This window comes from Hakea prostrata, chromosome 2, assembly GCF_041222555.1.
Source record: "Hakea prostrata isolate BN-2017 chromosome 2, UWA_Hpros_2, whole genome shotgun sequence".
NCBI classification, from domain to species: Eukaryota; Viridiplantae; Streptophyta; class Magnoliopsida; order Proteales; family Proteaceae; genus Hakea; species Hakea prostrata.
This window is the reverse complement of record NC_142601.1, coordinates 12028488-12050780: the sequence shown is the minus strand read 5'-3', so window position 1 is coordinate 12050780 and position 22293 is coordinate 12028488. Positions and strand designations below refer to the sequence as shown.

The window sequence follows — 22293 nt, the reverse complement described above, 5'->3', positions numbered from 1 at the left end:
GACAAGGTAATCCAACCTCTAATTTTTCTTTAATAATGTCTATTAATCTCCATATACTTGTTCCTGTCATGCTGTACTGGATTATGAGCTACGCTAATCATAGATTTGACATATGAGTACAACTATATATGTGTCTCTAAATATGATCCAAGCTCTTGAAGCAACACTTTTAACCACATCACTTCACAAATACATTGAGCCATTTTCCTGAATTCGGCTTCAACACTAGACCTTGCAACCACTACCTGCTTTTTGCTCCTCCAAGTCACCAAGTTGCCTCATATATATGTACATTAACTAGAGGTAGATCTTCTATAATTTAGACACCATACTCAATATGCATCTGTGTATACTCAATTATTAAATGTCCATGAGCTGATATTAAAATTTATTTTCCTATAGTTGCCTTCAAGTATCTCAAGATCCAATATATTGCATTCATATGTGAGGAGTAGGGATCATGAATATATTGGCTAACAAGACTAATAGCAAATGTGATAGCTAGTTTGGTATGAGATAAATAGATCAACTTTTCAATCAACTTTTGATAGCTCATCTTATCACTAGGTTCTCCTTCTTTTGCCTTCAGGTGTAGATTCGGCTCAATAAGAAGTCTCAATTGGCTTACACCCTAACATCCTAGTTTCTTTCAGCAAATTTAGAGTATACTTCCTTTTAGAGAGAGAAATGCCACTGGCCGAATATGCTAATTCTAGCCCTAAAAAGTATTTGAGCATTCCATATCTTTGATCTTAAATTTGGCTAGTAGCTGCAAGTTCCACCCTTTATTCACTACATGCCTGAATTGTATTCATTTTGGCAACTAGGGCAAATATTTCTTGATAATCTATCCTATAAGTCTGAATGAAGCTCTTGGCCACCAATCTTGCCTTTATCTCTCCATTTGTCTCATTTTCCTTTTGTTTGATGACAAAAACCCATTTGCACCCAACAGTCCGACTTTCCTCTAGGCAAAGACACCCGTTTTCACATCCCATTTTTTTCCAAAAGCTCCCATGTCCTCATCCTTGCTTCCTTCTAGTTTGGTGAGACAATGGCATGTTTTTCATTATGAAACTTATAAAACATATTAGGGTACCAGAGCTACTATTCCTTCTTATATTGTGCATACTCATGTGGAGGACCTTCTCTTATTACCTCCTTATTTATATATTGTTACATTATTTTTGTTTATTGTATAAGTTGCATTACCTTTTAAATTTTTTTATCAAATCATAGTCAATTGGATACTACAATCAAAGTCATTCGTTTTGGTAAAGGTGGGGAATACATGTTGATGATCCCATCTATAGATACACAGTGAGTCAATTTTAGTTCATGAACAACTTTAGAAATAACATGTCATAGTCAGCTTTTATCCAATATCTGGAGTACTACTATAGACAGGGATGGATCCACAGGTTCCAACTGGGTACTCAACTTGGAACTGAAGCCTGGGACTTTGTAGTTGATAGTTGTATTTTGTTGACTTGTTATATATGTAATTTTCTATCAAACAATTCATGTATGTTGTTTCTATATTGTATGTAGTACAATTTATACTTCTCGAACCTCTCAATTGTTAGTATACTTGAATGATCACTTTTCAGCATTTTTTTGTTTAATAGCTAAATACCGATTCCATTGCGTTTATTATGCTTTAAATAGGTAGGAAGCAATAAATCAGATGAAGAAAAAAATTCATTCAATGGTCTAACCCAACTGTCGAAACCATGGTCAAAATGTTCCAAGTTTCAACCAAAATTGGGGTATCTCAGTTTCTAGCCTGGTCAAAACTAGCCTTGAAATTGGGATTCCAATCCTAGTTGTTCGCTACCCCATCTATAATTGCATTATCTGCTTCAACCCAAAACCATGCCTAGCGCCCTTCAACGCGTTAGCAACATGCTCTACTAGCCATTTTTTGGCTACCATGAACCAATTCTTGGCTCCGTCAAAGGATCCCCTGCTAAATCCCCCTTTGATTGGTCCTCCCCCCCCCCCCCCCACACACACACATACACTCGAAATCTGGCGAGCCTAGCTCTCTTTGACAACCTAGCCGATCTAGCCCCTTCTTGGTCTATACTTGCACCCTTACAAACCCTACCTTTGTGCCTCCATCCTCTTTTTTGTCCTTTCCTTGCCAATCCTCGAAGAACTTATCTTCCCCTTCGGTTTTCACCTTGCACAACCCTAGATCCATTCTTGTGTTATGTCTCTATTAACCTCCTTTCTCTCTCTCTCTCCCCCCTTTCTCCGTAGGCTCCTTCTCACCCCCAGTTTCCTCTTTGTGCCCCCTCTCCCTCTCTTGGTGCTTCTCCACCATCTCAAATCCCCTACAATGTGTCTCTCCTCCCCCTTTGTGTCCCTCACCCTCTCCCGATCCATCTCCACCTTCTCAAAATCCCTCCCATTAACGTCATCACCCACCTTTCCCACTCACCTCCAATTCTTTCCTTCCAATTATGTCCCTCACTCTCTCTCCCGTATCAAATCTGCCTCCTCTAACCCCCGCCTTCTCTCATCTCACTCATAACCTTGTAGGCCCTCCCTACTAAACCTTATGCTTCCCCCTTCCCCTCTTGGACTTGGTCCAACCCCTACTCCTCCTACCCTCTCTCCGCTCCCTTAAACCTAGACCTACCCCACCCTTGTGGCCCACTGTTCCCCTCCCCCACCCTTGTGGCCCACTGTTCCCCCCCCCCCAAGCCCACCCTGTTTGCGCCTAATCCCAACACCCCCTCTCACTTAGCCCACTCTCCCCCTTCTTGCAATTCAATCCAACCTTCTTTTTCCTCTCTGCTCAACCCTAACCTAGCCCCTTCTTCCATCTCTTTAGCCCACCTCAGCTTAACTCCCTCTCCATCCTACCTTCTTCCCCTATCTTCCACCTCTTCTCCTGCCTCTCCAGAGTTGGGGGTCTTTAATTTTTCAATGACATCCCTACTCTTTATTTGTCTCTGACCGTGATGGTTGTAGGAGAAGTAATCGGGTATCCAAGGATCAATACCAACTAGATGGTAATTTCATTGTCAACTTGAAGACTACTAGAAGAAAGAAGAAAAAGAATAAGGTAAAAAATTAGGTCCCATTGCTAGCCCATTAGCTTCGTTAGGCTTGGCTCCTTTTATTGAGCTTTGTTCCCCTTTGTGGCTGCTAAGCTTGGCCTTGGCCCTCCTTGTACTCCCCCCTCCCCCTCTTTTCTTCCTCTTTTGGTTAATGAATTTTATTTATTCATCCTAAAAAGAACTTGTATGAAAGAGTACCAAACTGAACTATTGAAGTCCCAAAATGAAGATACCTTCTAGCTAATCGCCAATCTTCATAAAGGGAGTTCATTTTACCTATGTTAATCTTTTCTTTGATGAAGTGCCTAGCCACTTCAACATGATTTGTCTTATCATGCTGCACTAGGTTGTGAGCTATACTGATAGCATCCTTGTTGGCTTCAATATAAAATCCCATTTCTTGAGCTAGTCTCATCAACCACAAAAGTTCACACATTCCATGGTCGTAGTTCTGAACTCTGCTTCTTCACTAGATCTAGCAACCGCAGATCCTTTTTGCTTCCCCATGTGTTCAACTTACCTCACATAAATGTGCAAAAACCAGATGTAGATCTCTTACAAGTAATGAATCTGACCCAGATTGCATCTTTGGAACCATCAATCTTGAGGTGGTTATGTTTGCATACAATAATCCTTTTCCTAAAGAGCACTTCAGATACCTAAGAATCTGATTCCAAGTATCTAAATGTCCACTCTTGAGAGCATGCATAAATTGACTCACAACTCCCACTGTATAAGAGATATCAGGATGAGTCATAGATGGATAAATGAGTTTTCCTACCAGCAAGTGAGATACCGCTGTCTTCTCTAAGTCTATAGTTTTGCTCAATAGGAGAGCTCACTTGTTTGCTACCCAACATAATTGTTTTCTTTAAACAAGTCAAGGACATCAGCATGCATAAATTGACTCACAACTCCCACTGTATAAGAGATATCAGGATGAGTCATAGATGGATAAATGAGTTTTCCTACCAGCAAGTGAGATACCGCTGTCTTCTCTAAGTCTATAGTTTTGCTCAATAGGAGAGGTCACTTGTTTGCTACCCAACATAATTGTTTTCTTTAAACAAGTCAAGGACATACTTCCTGTAGCAAATATTTATTCCCTTCTTAGACCTAGATACATTAATTTCCAAGAAATCCTTTTGAGGGACCCAAGTCTTTGTTTTCAAATTGTTGAGGTAGATATTTCATCTCATCATCTCTAGCCACCATAAAGCCACTAACATATACAACAAGAGCTGTGTAGTGTCATCGCCTTGCTGACTAAATAAAGTGTGGTCGGCTTGACTTTGAGACTAGCCATTCTTCAATATGGCTTGCCTAAACCATTCAAACCATGTCTTTGCAGATTGTTTAAGACCATGCAATGTTTGCTTAACAAAGCATATGTTTCCTTTAGCTGAAGGAGTCCGAAGCCAATAGGAACCTGCATATTTACTTCATCTTCCAAATCTTGTAGAAGAAGGCATTCTTTACATCTAATTGATTGATAGGCTGATCTTTATTGTAGTCAAGTTTAGTAAGACAATTATAGAGTTTTATTTAGCCATTGGAGAAAATGTCTTTTGATAGCTAATTCTATAAACCTAACTATGTCCCTTGGACAGTTATTTTGCTATAGGATGTGTACTTAACAATGTAGACCCATCAGTATCCAACTGGAATTCGCTCACTGGAAAATCTACCCATTTCCAAGTGCCATTTTTTCAAGAGCCATCATTTCCTCACGCATTACCCATTGCCACTTTTGGTCAACTATAGCCTTAGTAATATTTTTGGGAACATCAATAGAAGATATCACAACTGTAAAGACAAGATTGTCGCAGGAGAGAGAGCATTATAGGAAACAAACTGGGCTATAGGATTAGTACACATTCTTATGCCTTTTGGGACAACAATTGAAGATCAAGGTCAGAGGAAGGGAAAGGATTACCTGATGCAGGATAGTTTGGCTAAGAAGAATATATTTCAGGACTTGGATTTCAAGAGCACTCTTGGCAGGTCTTCTTATGCTTTCTCTTGTAAAAATTATTTTAATCCTTTTCATGACAACCCTTTTATCCAACAATGGTGTTATTGTGTTTCCTGACATCAAATTTGAAAGGAAGAAATTGGTAAAGGAATCTCAGCAGCGTTTTCACTTCTACTACTCTCTCCCTAAAGAGGAGGTTGAGAAGGGGAAAAAAAGGAATGGATTCAAGAAAAGTCACATCTTTAGAGAAGAGACACTGATTGGAGGAAGTAGTCTTTTGTATTCGAAGAATAATCAAGTTATAAATATTTAATTGCTTTAGGGTCAAGTTTGGATCAAAAGGATTTAAAAACACGAACATAAGAAACTCACCAAAGTTGGAGGAAGGAAAAAAAATAAAAATAAAAAGGCAACCTGAGGAGATAAGGTTTCCACTGGAGATTGAGTAAAAAAGGAGGCCACGAGAAAATTATACCAAAAAAAAAATTGGAAATATGCTTGCCAAAGAAGAAACTTTGAGTGACCTACAACAGATGGCAGTAACCACCTGCTTTGTCAAGGTGTGTCAACATAAGCCAATTGATGGAGGATACCATTATCAGTTAGAAGAAAAGAAAAGAAAAGAAAAGAAAAGAAAAGAAAAAGTTGGAGTCACATAACATGTACTCCCCCTCCAATTGATGGAGGATACCATTATCAGTTAGAGGAAAAAGTTGGAGTCACAAAACATGTACTCCCCCTCCTTTATCAGAATGAACAATGTTGATTCTAGTATCAAATTGAGTGTGATTTGATAAAAAATGTAAAAGGCAGTGCAACTTTAAGTTTTATCAGAACACTCCAAGTAGTAAAAGAGTTATCACTAATAAATAAAACAAAGTAACGATATACAAATAAGGAGGTAATAGGAGAAGGTCCCACACATGAGTATACAAAATATAAGAAGAAATAACAGATCTAGTGTCGTGATATGGTGTACGAGTTTCACAATGAAAAACATGCCATAAAGGAAAATAAGAAAATAAATGTGGTAATTAGCCACGTATTTCCTCATTGCAACAAAAGGTGGATGACCAAGATGCCAATGCCATAACATAACAAAATCCACACAACTACTATCATCATGGCCACACACATAAGAATGGATTGTGGGTGTCAAAGGCTATGATAGCTAAGGACAATTAGTCCTAGCAGTGATAGTATGGGGTTTTTGGTCCTTTTCCTATGTAGTTAGTAACTTAGTAGGGCTAGCTGCTTTTAGAAGGTTATTATTGTACTTTCTGCCATAGTTAAGAAGGCCAGATTTAATTGTATTCACTGTTTAAATTTTAGACCTACAACTAGGAGAAAATTAATCCATAATCACAGGCCATTTTTTTTTCTTGCCATTTTGTCTTTTATCTTCTTCTCTCTTGCTTGCTTCTTTCTTCTCAGTTGCATAGCTACTTACAGAGATCTCAGATTGTAACATGGTATAAAAGCCTCTTGTAACTAGTATAACATTCTCCCAAAATCTTCTCTGCTGATCAGAACATCTGGAATTTTCCCTCTGGTGTGTAGCCACCTGTAGCTGCTCTGAAGTATGTGATATTGTTCCTTCTTCAAACTAGTGTAAAAACTTCTAGTAGAGCTTTGTTGCTTGTATCTCAAGATGCTACGCAAGTGCACGTGTCACAATCAAGTAGTAAATAATAAGTAAAGAATCGATCCCTCGGAGAATTTTATCTTTTACTTTCAATGTAAAAGTAAAACTGATTTAAACAAGATTAACAAGATTGATTTGTGATTGACGAACTAAATAACCAAATGACAGGTAATTAAACTAAAGAACCGAAATGGAAAATGAGCAACAGAAGGAACTGTAAGGAGTGAAATGAATGTTGGGAATCAATTTCCCTTCCCTTGAATTTATTATGCAAATACTATAGTAATACTACAGCCCAAAATATATCAAGAACCTGGAATGAAATGGCATAATGGTATTTTCCAATACACATATGCATTAGAATCCTAATTCAAAATCTGCATATTCCTATAAAGAAATGAAATATGAATGCAATTTATACCCAATCCCAATCATGGCAATGTGAGGTAAGTGAGTATTCCTACCCAACCTACTAATTAACTAAATCTAAATAAAGATTAAGCTAACTCACACCATTCAGCAAGCATCTAGATTCAATTAACGTTCCAGTTAACTGAAATCATAGCAATCATTCATGAAAGATCAATCAATAAATGAAATTAATCAATAACCGACATGCTGAATTCATTGACACTAAATTGTATTGCAAAAAAAACTAAAGAACACTTGATAATTACATCTCAAAATTCAGGTTTAGTTACAATTATCATCCCAATACAACAAGAATTTAGCCCATAGCAGAAATCAAATACACAGAAATATATATAGTTGTCATTCAACTAAAGTATAAGAAGATAGAATTATAAAACTGAAAAGAAACTAGGAGATGCAATGCTTCCACACAAACTCCAGTCTTCTCTCCAGCAACTCTCTTTCCTCAGCAGCTCTCTCTCCCTTCAGCACGAGTTCAGCTCTCTTTTCTATCGTATTTTGATCTGCCTCCCTTCCTCCTCTCACTCAGCCCTCTCTCTCTTTCTTCTATAAATGCCTTCAATCATTAGGGTAGAACCTGGCCGTAGGATTAGAACATTCCTCTTGAGATCCAGGGCTGAGAACATTCATGTATTTACAAGAATAACGTCCCATTTAGTTAGCCCCTTCTGGTCATTTCCACGTGAATTAATTCTGGGAATATTCTGCTCCGTGATGCTGCAACAATCTTTACAGCAGGTTCTTCTTCTATTATGGATCTTCACTTACATTGGCAAAAGAAAGAGGGTTAATCAAATTCATCCATTAATCTGAAGAGAAATTCATGTAAGAGTGACAATAATGACCTTTACAAGATGCAAAATGTTAAGACTCTCTAAAACAACATCTGATGACTACTAACACTAAAACAAAGATAAAATACTTTTAAATCAAGCCATCTCAAGTATAAAATTACCAAGCTTAACTCTATTTCATAGAGTTACCACACCCCCAAACTTAAGACATTGCTTGACCTCGAGCAATAAAGAAAAATGAAAACACAAACTAATTGCTAAGGAAAGCATTAAGAGAACAAAAGAAAACAAAAGCAAATAACCTGGCTTAATCATGCAATAGGATGGGTGTTAGACAGAAGTTGCCTCTCAATCTTTTTCTTAATTTTTCAGATCCAACACGTCTTGCCAATAACACTTAGATGTCATACTTTATTCATAAGGATGCCCTCAAGTGTGTGTGTGTGAAAGTTAAGAATCTTGCCCCAGATTACCCTAGTCCAGCTGAATCATGGTCATCAAGTTTAGTTCATTGATCTCATATGTTGACCAAATGATTTCCTCTCCACTAATTAGGGACCCATATCCTTTAACACCCCAAAAACTTGTTTCACAATATTTTTAGCATTTGAGCCCCAAACTTATTGTTTATGAACCTTTTTTTTTTTTGGGTATATGTTGTTGTGTCATCCTGCTGTTTTACGCGAATATCACTCATTTGTGATGAAGATACCCGGTTACTCAACAAGATCACAAACAAGAGTGCCTTTGCATGCTCATATTCCGGGCCACTGTTGACATCAAAAGTACACATGGGTTACATGCATAGTCTTGGTTACTAGGCAGCCCAAATCAGCGGAGCATTATTCTCTTCTTCTTCTTCTTCTTTTTTTATTTTTATTATGCTCATATTCCAGGCCACTGTTGACGTCAAAAATACACATGGGTTACATGCATATTCCTCGTTACTAGGCGGCCCAAAACAACAGAGCATTATTCTTGTGGGGTAAGGGAGGGGGTCAAACCTCAACCAACTTACAATGCACAAAATTCTTGGAACACCCAAATGGGGACCCCTAATGTGTAAGCTCAAGGTTCTCATTCAACCAATTCTAAAATCCTAAACTTTCACATTGGTCCAACTTTTCCCAGGTTCTCCAAAGCTTGAAACCTCACTTGGTGTTCAATGATAAGACACCACAGAAATGAGTAAATGCAGACATTAGATCAATATAGCAGACTTGTGCTAAGATCTCCAACAAAATCAGATTAAGAAGCACTGACATTCTCATTAACTAACAACCATCCAAATCACATACTAGCACATATTGAATACACAAAACATTTATCTACAGACATTGCTTCAGCCTCAAACAACAAAACAAACAGCAAATAAAATGACTCAACAATAAACAATCTAACAAAACACTGACTCTAGAATGTTGGACAGCAACTCAAAAATAAGCAACTAGATCAAAAGATTCAGCATCTAAAGTGAACCACAACAAAAAGTTAAAAACAATTAAGAAACTAAGAACATCTATAAAAGAAAGATGACAAGATGACATATGCAATGATTGGAATCAGGGCAAAGCATACCCCCAAACTGAAAATGAGCATTGTCCGCACAGCGAAAGAAAGAAAAATAAAGGAAGGAAAAAAAAAACAAAGTAAAAGAAGGAGAACATGACTTCCCTAAACGAGCTATTCATCAGCATCATCTTCATCATCGGGAATGTAGTTCCCTTCGTTGCCACAAGGAGGAGCAAGGATTTAGGTGGGAAAAGAGGGGAAAGTAGTGAACGTGGTGTTGTTTATCCTCAATTTAGTCTCAAGTGCGCGGTCACAGGCAGCCACATAAGACAAATAATCAATGTGGATGTCACAAATGATTTGAAGTTCCAACATAATGTGAAACTGTGTGACTTCCATTTGACTGATGCGCTGCTCCAGTTGAGCGTAAAAAAAGGTAGAAGCACCAGGGGTGGAAGAAGGGGGTGGTATGGCCTCGGCAGCAGCAAGAGGTGGTAGCTGTAGTAGTAGGAAGCATGCGAGTAATAATGTATCGTGTGATGGCACCTTTGTTAGGTGCGCTGGCATCAGAATCCTGCAGAGGAACATTGTTAGCCAAACACAAAGCATTAATTAAAGAAGGAAATGCTAAACTACCACCCTGCTTAGCTGCACGAGCACAAATGGCCTCATGAATGCAGTGACCCACATTGACCCGACGACCCTCCAAAATAGAGTGTAGGACCAAGGCTCTATCCACTAAAACAGTTTGGATATGCATGGAGGGCATTAAGCGGGTCTGTAAGAAGTGGTACCAGATTTTGGCCGCGGGTTTCAAGGACTGGCAGGCGAAAGTTAATGCCCCTTGGGGAGATGCAGACCATTCCGTGCCAGGAGAACATAAATCAGGGAGAATGTTATGCAGGGCAGTATGGTCTGCTGAAGCAAGATGGGCAATGTGCTCATCCTTTACATTCTCCAAACCATAAAAGGCATTAAGGGTTGACTATCTATAGGGACCTGAACCCCCCTAACATAAACCTGGTCCTGAGAGGAGGTAGTGAAATTAGCATAAAATTCATAGACAAGGGATGGGATGTATGCACCAGGATGGGTGCAAAATTGTTCCCATTTATGCCCAGCTATGATGGAAGTGATGAATGGAAAGTCTTGTGCCTCAGTGGGATTTTATTTAAACCCCTTCTCTTGGAAAATATGCTTGTTGGAGATGGATGTGCAGCGGGCCTCATCCGTGGGAGAGTCAAAAAAAGGGGGAGCCATGGAAGCACTAGAACGAGGTTCTGATCTTCTTTTTAGGGGCCATGACTAAGGGAGTGAGGGGCTGGTGCAAAGCACAGAGAAACACAATGAAATAAAAACACAACCAAAGACAGGGATAAACAAACAAGCACAGGGAAACTGACTAACACAAACACGGCAGGCTAAACAAGGCTATAAGACTACGAAAAATAACCACAACAACCAAACAAACACAAGGAAATAGGGATTAAAGGGGAAACAACAACACTGGAGGATAAAAACAAACGAAAACAAAAAGGAACAGAGAGGAACGATGAAACAGGAAAAAAAATTGTATTTTTTTTTTCTTTTTTCGCATGTGTTTTGGCTCCAAAGAGCGGTGGAAAAATTGCACAGATCCTAATGAAACAAACAAACAAGCTAACACGAAACAAAAACAAACACACCAACCATAGAAAAAAATGAACAGAGAAGAATAAACATACACAGCAAACACAAATTTCAAAAATAGGGAATGAATGAAAAGAGATGGGGAAACACTTAGCTGATGTAGAGAGGGAGTATCGTGTTGTGGTGTAGCGAAGATGGAGTGCAGCTGACGCAACCCTAAACACACAAAAAAATCGCAAAAACCCTGGTACAGTAAGAGTAGACCACGGAAAGGTGAATCGACGGTGAAATGTGGGAAAAAATTAGGGTTTTGGTGGGTTATAGGTGAAGAAGGCAATAAGGGATGGGCGAAGGTAGGTAACAGTGTGCAAATGGAGGTGGGAAAGTGTTGGAGAGAGTAGAGGATGAAAGAGGAGATGCAGAGGAGTCGCAGTGGAGAAGACCAAGGTTCCGTTAGGTTTGGGGTTTCTTAATTTTTTTTGTGGGTTTTGGTTTTGAAAAAGGTGGGTGCAATGGGTTTGGGTCAGTATTGGGTTAAGATGACCCAAACCCACAAAAAAAAAAAACCAATTGTACCCACCTTTTTCAAAACCAAAACCCAAAAATAAAAAATTAAAAAATTAAAAAAAAACCCAAACCTAACGGAACCTTCGTCTTCTCCACTGCGACTCCTCTGCATCTCCTCTTTCATCCTCTGCTCTCTCCAACACTTTCCCACCTCCATTTGCACACTGTTACCTACCTTCGCCCATCCCTGTACTGCCTTCTTCACCTATAACCCACCAAAACCCTAATTTTTTCCCACATTCCACCGTCGATTCACCTTTCCGTGGTCTACTCTTGCTGTACCAGGGTTCGTGCAATTTTTGTGTGTTTAGGGCTGCGCCAGCTGCACTCCATCTTCGCTACAACACGATACTCCCTCTCTACATCAGCTAAGTGTTCTCCCCATCTCTTTTCATTCATTCCCTATTTTTTAAATTCGTGTTTGTTGTGTTTGTTTATTCTTTTTTGTTCATTTTTTTTTCTGTGGTTGGTGTGTTTGTTTTTGTTTCATGTTAGCTTGTTTGTTTGATTTCATTAGGATCTGTGCAATTTTTCCTTTGCTCTTTGGAGCCAAAACACTTACGAAAAAAAAATACAAATTTTTTTCCTGTTTCATCGTTCCTCTCTGTTCCTTTTTGTTTTCGTTTGTTTTTATCCTCCAGTGTTGTTGTTTCCCCTCTCTCTAATCCCTATTTCCTTGTGTTTGTTTGGTTGTTGTGGTTATTTTTCGTAGTCTCATAGCCTTGTTTAGCCTGCCGTGTTTGTGTTTGTCCGTTTCCCGGTGCTTGTTTGTTTATCCCGGTGTTTGGTTGTGTTTTTATTTCATTGTGTTTCTCTGTGCTTTGCACCAGCCACTTGCACTCCCTTAGTCATGGCCCCTAAGAAGAAGATCAGACCAGACCCTAGTACTAGTGCTTCCATGGCTCCCCCTATTTTGACTCTCCCACGGATGAGGCCCGCTTCACATCCATCTCCAACAAGCATATTTTCTAGGAGAAGGGGTTTAAATAAAATCCCACTGAGGCAAAAGACTTTCCATTCATCACTTCCATCATAGCTGGGCATAAATGGGAACAATTTTGCACCCATCCTGGTGTATACATCCCATCCATTGTCTATGAATTTTATGCTAATCTCACTACCTCCTCTCAAGACTAGGTTTATGTTAGGGGGGTTCAGATCCCTATAAATAGTCAAACCCTTAATGCCTTTTATGGTTTGGAGAATGTAGAGGATGAGCACATTGCCCATCTTGCTTCGGCAGACCCTACTGCCTTGCATAACATTCTCCCTGATTTATGTTCTCCTGGCACGGAATGGTCTGCATCCCCCCAAGGGGCATTAACTTTGCCCGCCAGTCCCTTGAAACCCGGGGCCAAAATTTGGTACCACTTCTTACAGACCCGCTTAATGCCCTCCATGCATATCCAGACTGTTTCAGTGGAAAGAGCCTTGGTCCTACACTCTATTTTGGAGGGTCATCGGGTCAATGTGGGTCACTGCATTCATGAGGCCATTTGTGCTTATGCAGCTAAGCAGGGTGGTAGTTTAGCATTTCCTTCTTTAATTACTGCTTTATGTTTGGCTAACAATGTTCCTATGCAAGATTCTGATGCCTGCACACCTAACAAAGGTGCCATCACACGGTACATTATTATTCGCATGCTTCCTACAGCTACCACCTCCAGTGCACCACCTCCTGCTGCGAGGCCATACCACCTCCTTCTTCCACCCCTGGTGCTTCTACCTCTCTTTATGCTCAACTGGAGCAGCGGATTAGTCAAATGGAAGTCACACAGTTTCACATTATGCTGGAACTTCAAATCAGTCGTGACATCCACACTGATTATTTGTCTTATGTGGCTGCCCGTGACCGCGCACTTAAGACTAATTTGAGGATGAACAACACCCGGTTCACATCTTTCCCTGCTTTTACCACCCAAATCCTTGCTCCTCCTTATGGCAACAAAGGGAACTACATTCCCGATGATGAAGATGATGATGAATAGCTCGTTCAGGGAAGTCCTGTTCTCCTTCATCTTTTACTTTGTTTTTTTTCCTTCCTTTATTTTTCTTTCTTTCGCTGTGCGGACACTGCTCATTTTCAGTTTTGGGGTACACTTTGCCCTGATTCCAATAATTGCATGTCATCTTGTCATCTTTCTTTTATAGATGTTCTTAGTTTCTTAATTGTTTTTAACTTTCTGTTGTGGTTCACTTTAGATGCTGAATCTTTTGATCTAGTTGCTAATTTCTAAGTTGGTGTCCAGCATTCTAGAGTCTGGGTTTTGTTAAATTGTTTATTGTTAAGTCATTTCATTTGCTGTTTGTTTTGTTGTTTGAGGCTGAAGCAATGCCTGTAGATAAATGTTTTGTGTATTCAATATATGCTAGTATGTGATTTGGATAGTTGTTAGTTAATGTATTCTAATCTGATTTTGTTGGAGATCTTAGGATCTCGATGTCTGCATTTACTCATTTCTATGGTGTCTTATCATTGAACACCAAGTGAGGTTTCAAGCTCTGGAGAACCTGGGAAAAGTTGGACCAATGTGAAAGTTTAGGATTTTAGAATTGGTTGAATAAGAGCCTTGAGACTTACACATTAGGGGTCCCCATTTGGGTGTTCCAAGAATTTTGTGCATTGTAAGTTGGCTGAGGTTTGAACCTCTCCCTTACCCCACAAGAATAATGCTCCGCTGTTTTGGGCCGCCTAGTAACCAGGAATATGCATGTAACCCATGTGTATTTTTTACGTCAACAGTGGCCTGGAATATGAGCATAATAAAAGAAGAAGAGAATAAGAATAATGCTCCGCTGATTTGGGCTGCCTAGTAACCAAGACTATGCATGTAACCCATGTGTACTTTTGATATCAACAGGTGGCCCGAATATGAGCATGCAAAGGCACTCTTGTTTGTGATCTTGTTAAGTAACCGGGTATCTTCATCACAAATGAGTGATATTCGCGTAAAATGGTAGGATGACACAACAGCGTATACCAAAAAAAATGGTTCATAAAGAATAAGTTTGGGGGTCAAATGCTCAAAATATTGTGAAACAAGTTTTTGGGGTGTTAAAGGATATGGGTCCCTAATTAGTGGAGAGGTAATCATTTGGTCAACATATAAGATCAATGAACTAAACTTGATGACCATGATTTAGCTGGACTAGGGTACTCTGGGGCAAGATTCTTAACTTTCACACACACACACACACACTGAGGGCATCCTTATGAGTAAAGTATGACATCTAAGTGTTATTGGCAAGACGTGTTGGATCTGAAAAATTAGAAAAAGATTGAGAGGCAACTTCTGACACTCATCCTATTGCATGATTAAGCCAGGTTATTTGCTTTTGTTTTCTTTTGTTCTCTTAATGCTTTCCTTCACAGTTAGTTTGTGTTTTCATTTTTCTTTATTGCTCGAGGTCAAGCAATGTCTTAAGTTTGGGGGTGTGATAACTCTATTTCATAGAGTTAAGCTTAATAAATTTATACTTGAGATGGCTTGATTTAAAAGTATTTTATCCTTGTTTTAGTGTTAGTAGTCATTAGATGTTGTTTTAGTGAGTCTTAACATTTTGCATCTTGTAAAGGTCATTATTGTCACTCTTGCATTAATTTCTCTTCAGATTAATGGATGAATTTGATTAACCCTCTTTCTCTTGCCAATGTAAGTGAAGATTCATAATAGAAGAAGAACCTGCTGTAAAGATTGTTGCAGCATCACGGAGCTGAATATTCCCAGAATTAATTCACATGGAAATGACCAGAAGGGGCTAACTAAATGGGAATGTTCTAATCCTACGGCCAAATTCTACCCTAATGATTGAAGGCATTTATAGAAGAAAGAGAGAGAGGGCTGAGTGAGAGGAGGAAGGGAGGCAGATCAGAATACGATAGAAAAGAGAGCTGAACTCGTGCTGAAGGGAGAGAGAGCTACTGGGGAAAGAGAGTTGCTGGAGAGAAGACTGGAGTTCGTGTGGAAGCATTGCATCTCCTAGTTTCTTTTCAGTTTTATAATTCTTATCTTCTTATACTTTAGTTGAATGATAACTAACTTTAGTTGAATGATAACTATATATATTTATGTGTATTTGATTTGTGCTATGGGCTAGATTCTTGCTGTGTTGGGATGATAATAATACCTAAACCTGAATTTTGAGATGTAATTATCAAGTGTTCTTTAGTTTTATTACAATACAATTTAGTGTCAATGAATTCAGCATATTAGTTATTGATTAATTTCATTTATTGATTGATCTTTCATGAATGATTGCTATGATTTTAGTTAACTGGAAAGTTAATTGAATCTAGATGCTTGCTGAATGGTGTGAGTTAGCTTAATCTTTATTTAGATTTAGTTAATTAGTAGGTTGGGTAGAAATACTCACTTACCTCACATTGACATGATTGGGATTGGGTATAAATTGCATTCATATTTCATTTCTTCATAGGAATATGCAGATTTTGAATTAGAATGCTAATGCATATGTGTATTGGAAAATACCATTATGCCATTTCATTCCAGGTTCTTGATATATTTTGGGCTGTAGTATTATTATAGTATTTGCATTATAAATTCAGGGGAAGGGAAATTGATTCCCAACACTCATTTCACTCATTAAAGTTCCTTCTGTTGCTCATTCTCCGCTTTGGTTCTTTAGTTTAATTACCTGTCATTTGATTATTTAGTTCGTCAATCACAAATCAATCTTGTTAATCTTGTTTAAATCAGTTTTACTTTTACATTGAAAGTTAAAGATAAAATTCTCCGAGGGATCAATTCTTTACTTATTATTTACTACTTGATTGCGACACATGTGCACTTGGGTAGCATCTTGAGACACAAGCAACAAGTTTTTGAAGGCAAATGTGCCATAAGGGCAAGTTAAAGTGGTCTTATGTTGATCTTCAGGAGCAATGGCTATTTGATTGTAACCTGAGTATCCATCTAAGAAGCAATAATACTCTTTTCCAGGCAATCTATCAAGCATTTGATCAATGAAGGGCAGAGGGAAATGATCTTTCCTTGTAGCCTTGTTGAGCTTTCTATAGTCTATACATATTCTCCACCCACTCACTATCCTTGTAGGTATCAGCTCCTTGTTATCATTCTCCACAACTGTCATCCCTCCTTTCTTGGGGACACATTGTACTAGACTCACCCACTTGTTGTCTGAAATTGGATACACAACCCCAGCATCTAACCATTTAATGATTTCCTTTTTTACCACTTCCTTCATGATTGGATTCAACCTCCTTTGATGCTCCACAGAATTAATACAGCAGTCTTCCAGCAAAATTTTATGCATGTATATTGATGGGTTGATTCCCTTGATATCTAATATGGTCCATCCTAATGCTCTACTATATTTCTTCAGCACTTTAAGTAGCATATCCTCTTGCTCTGCTGTTAGCACTACTGATATGATAACAGGGAGTGTCTTGGCTTCACCCAAATAGGCATACCTAAGGTGTTCTGGAAGAGGCTTCAATTCTAACACAGGTGGCTCTTCAATTGATGGTTTAGGGGATTTAGTTTCAAGCTCAGATAATACAAGAGGCTCAAATCTACTCCCTCTCAATGTCTCAGCTGGTCTTGCATTTAACCAAGCCATATATCTACTTGCTTCATCACCTACTTGTGCAATTTCGGATGCCAATGAAAGCTCTAATGGATCTTGAATGCTCTTTTTCTCAACTTCTTCTAAAACCAGCTCTTCAATAACATCTACAATTGAGCATTGCTTTATCTCATCTGGAGATTTCATTGCCTGGAGAACATTGAAAGTGACTTGCTCTCCATTTACCCTCTTAGTCAATTCTCCTTTATGCACATCAATCAATGTCTTCCCAGTTGCCAAGAAGGGTCTTCCAAGAATGATGGGCACATCTCTATCAGCTTCAAAATAAAAAACAATGAAATCAGCAGGGATGATAAACTTATCAACTCTTACCAACACATCTTCAATTTTTCCTTCAGGATGAGCTAAAGATCTATCAGCCAGTTGAAGTGTTACTATAGTTAGCCTTGCTTCTCCCACACCAAGCTTCTTGAAGATTGACATTGGCATAAGGTTAATGCTTGCTCCAAGATCACAAAGGGCTCTCCTAATATAATGGTCTCCAATAGCACAAGGAATGGTGAAACTTCTAGGATCTTTTAATTTTTTGAGGAAGCTTGTTCAGCAAGAAGGCACTACTTTCTTGTGTCTGGCCACTGTCTCAAAACCTTAAAATCTCTTTTCTATGAAAGGGTGTCTTTCATGAATTTAACATAATTTAGCATTTGTTCAAGTGCTTTTACCAATGGTATGTTGATGTGGAGCTGCTTCAAAACATCCCAGAATTTCTTGAATTGATGGTCTTGCTGCTGCTTATGAAATCTTTGAGGAAAATGGGGTGGTTTATAACTCAGTTTTTCTGGAGAACTCAGTTGCAATGGTGCTGTAGCCGTGGGTTCAGCACTCTGTTTTGCAGAATCAGATTGTTCCTTTTGAACAGCAACTGGATCTTCCTTCTCCCCTTCTTCTTGGATAGAAATAGGTCCCTTCTGTTGGCTAGACTTTGAATGAGGTGGCTCCAGAGGTTTTCCACTCCTTAATGAAATAACTTTACAATGCTCTTTGCCTTCATGCCTAGGATTATCTTTATCACTTGGCAATGATCCTTGAGGTCGATTGTTTAAAGCATTAGCCAACTGTCCTACTTGATTCTCCAGATTCCTCAATGAAGATGCTTGACTCTGAATAATTGCATCATTCTTTGCCATATACTCCTTCAATAGAAGCTCTATTGATGAAGAAGGTTCCATAAGCTGAGTCTTCACTTGCTGTTGAGCACTTGGAAGCTGATAAGGTCAAGTTGGGATAGAAGTGGGCCTACATTCTGTCCTTGAGCATTCCAAGAGAAGTTAGGGTGCTGCCTCCAACCAGGATTATAGGTGTTGGAATATGGGTTATTAGCTTTGCTGAAAGTACCAACATAGTAGGCTGTTTCTGGGTTAGATGGACAACTATCAAAGACATGCTCCCCACCACAATATGTACACGAGACTGATGTATTTTGTTGAGTTTGTACAGCTGCAGCCAGGTTTATGGATTTTAACACACTAGTTAGAGATGACACTTGTGCAGTTAAAGCTGTCATTGCATCCAACTCATAAATCCCTGCCACTCTCTTATTTGCAACACCTCTTTTAGCTGGCCATTGATAGTTGTTGTTGGCCATTCTCTCCAAAATCTCATAAGCTTCATTGTAAGACTTTGCCAATATAGCCCCATTTGCTGATGCATCCACTATGGACCGAGTTTGTCCACTTAAACCATTGTAGAAAGTCTCCATTTGAATCCAATAGGGAATTCCATGGTGAGGACATTTACGCAAGAGCTCCTTAAATCTTTCCTATGCCTTATGCAAAGATTCACTATCCAGTTGTTGAAAATCAGTGACATCATTCTTGAGCTTGGCATTCTCTGTTGGAGGGAAGTACTTCATCAATAACTTCTTTACTAAATCATTCCATGTGGCTATTGATTGTGGAGGTAAGGAGTTCAACCATGCTCTTGCCCTATCTTGCAATGAGTAATAGCTTCAATCTCAAGGCTTCTTCGGTTGCTCCAGGTATCTTAAAAGAATCACTTACTTCCATGAAGAGTCTAAGATGGAGATGAGGATCTTCTGTTGGCGTCCCACTAAACTATCCTACAGTTTAAAGCATTTGGAACATCAGAGGCTTAAGTTTAAAATGCAATGCTTGGATTTCTGGCCTTACTATACTTGGATTCAGCTCATGCAACATTGGGACAATATATGCTCTAATGGCCCTATCTCTATCATCACCCTCATCTGTCATATTATTCTTATTATTATTCAACCCATTTCTCACTGCTTCAGCCATTGTTTGACCTGCTGCTAAACCTCGTTGCTCCTTTCTTCTAGCCCGAAATGTCGTTTTGATTTCAAAGTCAAAGGGTATCAACTCTTGGTCAGGCAGCGGATTCATATAAGGGTAAAAGCACCCGGGAATAAAAGATAACTAATATCGAAGTAAAGAAATTTCAGTAGATAAAACAAAAATTACTTCTACATTAATTATTAATAACAAAATTCCTCGGCAACGGCGCCAAAAACTTGTTGCTTGTGTCTCAAGATGCTACGCAAGTGCATGTGTCGCAATCAAGTAGTAAATAATAAGTAAAGAATCGATCCCTCGGAGAATTTTATCTTTAACTTTAATGTAAAAGTAAAACTGATTTAAACAAAATTAACAAGATTGATTTGTGATTGACGAACTAAATAACCAAACGACAGGTAATTAAACTAAAGAACCAAAATGGAGAATGAGCAACAGAAGGAACTGTAATGAGTGAAATGAGTGTTGGGAATCAATTTCCCTTCCCTTGAATTTATAATGCAAATAATATAGTAATACTACAGCCCAAAATATATCAAGAACCTGGAATGAAATGGCATAATGGTATTTTCCAATACACATATGCATTAGCATCCTAATTTAAAATATGTATATTCCTATGAAGAAATGAAATACGAATGCAATTTATACCCAATCTCAATCATGGCAATGTGAGGTAAGTGAGTATTCCTACCCAACCTAAAGTAACTAACTAAATCTAAATAAAGATTAAGCTAACTCACACCATTCAGCAAGCATCTAGATTCAATTAACTTTCCAGTTAACTAAAATCATAGCAATCATTCATGAAAGATCAATCAATAAATAAAATTAATCAATAACTAACATGTTGAATTCATTGACACTAAATTGTATTGCAGTTAAACTAAAGAACACTTGATAATTACATCTCAAAATTCAGGTTTAGGTACTATTATCATCCCAACACAGCAAGAATCTAGTCCATAGCACAAATCAAATACACATAAATATATATAGTTATCATTCAACTAAAGTATAAGAAGATAGAATTATAAAACTGAAAAGAAACTAGGAGATGCAATGCTTCCACACGAACTCCAGTCTTCTCTCCAACAACTCTCTTTCCCCAGCAGCTCTCTCTCCCTTCAGCACGAGTTCAGCTCTCTTTTCTATCGTATTCTGATCTGCCTCCCTTCCTCCTCTCACGCAGCCCTCTCTCTCTTTCTTCTATAAATGCCTTCAATCATTAGGGTAGAACTTGGCCGTAGGATTAGAACATTCCTCCTGAGATCCAAGTCTGAGAACATTTATGTATTTACAAGAATAACGTCCCCTTTAGTTAGCCCCTTTTGGTCATTTCCACGTGAATTAATTATGGGAATATTCTGCTCCGTGATGCTGCAGCAATCTTTACAGCAAAGTTCGAGGACAGGTTCTTCTTCTATTATGGATCTTCACCTATATTGCTAAAAGAAAGAGGGTTAATCAAATTCATCCATTAATCTGAAGAGAAATTCATGCAAGAGTGACAATAATGACCTTAACAAGATGCAAAATGTTAAGACTCACTAAAACAACATCTAATGACTACTAACACTAAAACAAAGATAAAATACTCTTAAATCAAGCCATCTCAAGTATAAAATTACCAAGCTTAACTCTATTTCTATTTCATAGAGTTATCAAGCTTACGAAATTTTGGTTGAAAATTCAATGTTTTTCAAAAACCAAGAAGACCTGCCCATCCCAGTGACATAACATATAAGTATCATATCTCACTCGGGTTTTGCAGAACTTAAGCTGTCCTACTGGTGAAATTTTGACCCCCTAACCTCATATTTTGTGATTTTTGTTACTTTCAAGCCCTTTTTCTCCCATTAGGACCATTATTTGTGGACTCCACTTCACATATCCATCAGTACCATCACACCTAGTTATGCCATTTCAGTCGTCATCATCAGTTTATAGTTCCCCTAGGCTAAGATATCTATTTAATGTTGATGAGGCCACCTATAGAAAAGCAGTGACAGACTACATGGACAAGTTTAAGCGTACCATGAGTCCATGACATGGCCTGGGAGATTTTTTTTCCCCTTTATTTTTGTATTTTCTTGTATATGTAATTTAGTATCAAACATTTAATGTATGCAATACTATTTTTCAATTTATTAAGTTTGTATTTCTCGAAACCACTTTTGTATATTAACACTCGAATGATAACTTTTCATTGGTTTCTTTAACAAAATACCTACACCATTGTATTAATTATGTTTTAATATGTGGTATGCAAGAAATTAGACCAAAATTACATCTAAAAATCCCCGAAACTTGCTGTCAGAACTACCTAGGAAAATTCCCAGGTTTCAACTGAAATTTCGTAGCTTTCAACCATAGCTCAGCTTTGAGGCTGGTCGAAATTGGCCTCAAAACCGAGATTTTGAACCTTGCTTCAAACAACTGATGAAGGAATAAGAGGATGTTAATCAATGCTACTATCAACCCAAGGATTTGGACAATAATCAGCTGTCTGTTTAAGAATAAAATCCTTAATGCGATGGTTCGTCTGTGCAAATCTTGGTTTGATCTGTTCTATTTGTCTCTCTAGGTTGTTTTTCTGGTTTGTGCTACACTTTATGTCTGTTTTAGATCAGATATGTTGCTGCTGTTTTTGGTTTGATGCTTTGGGGATTTGATACAATAACAACTGTTGATCCCCTGTTCCATTGGTGTTTTCTATTTCCAATATTTTTTTTGCTAGTGTCGATATATGTTCCTGCTACAAAGGCAG

At 38.4% G+C, this 22293-nt stretch overlaps 1 long non-coding RNA gene and 1 other non-coding gene across 2 annotated transcripts in view; both read left to right on the top strand.

Moving 5' to 3' along the window:
• LOC149023763 (uncharacterized) overlaps positions 1–22293 on the top strand; it is a 95198-nt gene that overhangs the window by 70535 nt on the left and 2370 nt on the right. The gene's annotated exons all lie outside the window — the stretch shown is intronic.
• LOC149023764 (small nucleolar RNA R71) lies at positions 18969–19075 on the top strand. Its single transcript, XR_016171876.1, has one exon. It is a non-coding gene; the product is annotated as a small nucleolar RNA R71 (small nucleolar RNA).